The sequence below is a fragment of the Epinephelus moara genome, chromosome 9, assembly GCF_006386435.1.
Source record: "Epinephelus moara isolate mb chromosome 9, YSFRI_EMoa_1.0, whole genome shotgun sequence".
NCBI lineage: Eukaryota > Metazoa > Chordata > Actinopteri > Perciformes > Serranidae > Epinephelus > Epinephelus moara.
Genome location: NC_065514.1, coordinates 3,937,386 through 3,939,050, shown reverse-complemented (window position 1 = coordinate 3,939,050; position 1,665 = coordinate 3,937,386).

The window sequence follows — 1,665 nt, the reverse complement described above, 5'->3', positions numbered from 1 at the left end:
CCTGTAAATCAGCATCATATCAGTTTGACCTGTCCCCTCAACTACACAGGCTGAATACACTGTGTTTGACTATAAGCTTCATATTTTATACAAGACAACAGCTTTCATTAAAGTTACAATGTGTAATTTACGTGGTTGTTTATTAGCAAATATCGCGAGTTAATATCGGCGTTGCTTATTCCAGGTGGAAAGAACTCCTGTGGAAGAACACTCTGGAGACGCATATATTATAATCGTACCAACCTGTATTTGATGCACTGTGCCGTGACTTTCACATAAAACGTGTTATTTTAGCATTACTGTGCTAATGTTTGCTCATGTTACCAAAACAATTAGAGATAAAACACTCCTAACATAACGTTATATCTCACAGATAACCTATATGTCACTGGTAAGCTATAACATATTGTAGCGTCTGCCAGGACGTGTGGAAAGGATGACGCAGTTATTCGGCAAACCAGCGTTTATTACTGAACAGTACAGGTTACTGTTGGCCATAACTACACCAAAACAACCAACAAACAAGAACTTAGCTGTAACTCCAACTGTGCACTCCTGCTCTCTCCTCCAGCTCGCTCATATACACACCAGTACGCGCAATCACAGCTCTCATCCCCGTCACACTCACATCCCGCCCCCCTACCTATACTCATTCAATCCCAAACATGCCATTAACTCACAGAACACTGACATTATAACAGAACATTTACTGCAGGGTCACTACAGTATCGTAACATGGTTTAGATTCCTAAATAAATATTCTCCTCATCGCTAGATAGGCCTACTCCTGAAAAACTTTACAAACTTGTGGATGATGCCATCTCTGTCTGCACAAGGCTTTCTGTCCTACGAGGCCACCGTCGCTTACCCGACGGGAGGTGAGCGAGTGAGCCCTGCAATCTAGAATTTGACCGCTGATGTCACTGTCACTCACCATTTTTACACACTGAGGCTTTAAGGCTCAGTCAGATACAGTCAGGGCTTCACATCTGTACACATGTTATCCCACTGACCACCAGTCTCTGTGTTGCTAAATACTTCAATAACTAAAACAGTCCAGTGTTAATATACAGTAGACTGTATAGTTTATGATCAACTAGTCCATACCCAGGGATGTGTTATGTATAGAGGAATAAGACATCAAAAACAGTATATTAGAGGAGATGCAAAATCAGAGCACTGTAAATGCACTGTGTAATAAATATTAATGTAATACGTCAGAGCAAGTCAGGATGAAGTCAGACACAAAACTAACCAGCATGCATTGTGCGCCGATCGCCGGCAATCGAATCTGCTCAGGCCTGGCTCATCTCGAACGAACCTAGTGACAGCAAGCAATTGTGAATGAGTGAGTGAGTGAGTGAGTGAGCATGCGTGTGAGGAGTCCTCCCACAGATCTGTGTGGAGAGTTGACTCTGACTGTGTTCACTCTGGATCTGCTCTGATGAAGTGTGCAACATCACATTCCTTTTCCTACAAGCATACAACCTCAATCCTGATACCATTTTAACATGTATTTTTCATAATATAATCAATATGTACAAGTAATTGCCTTTCAGAGTACACAGCATGTGCTTTAGCTCACATTTGTTTTAACGAGCCATAAACTGTCAACGCTGTTACCTTTCCACAGTAACAGGATTTGACATGAGCAGCAGGGATGAT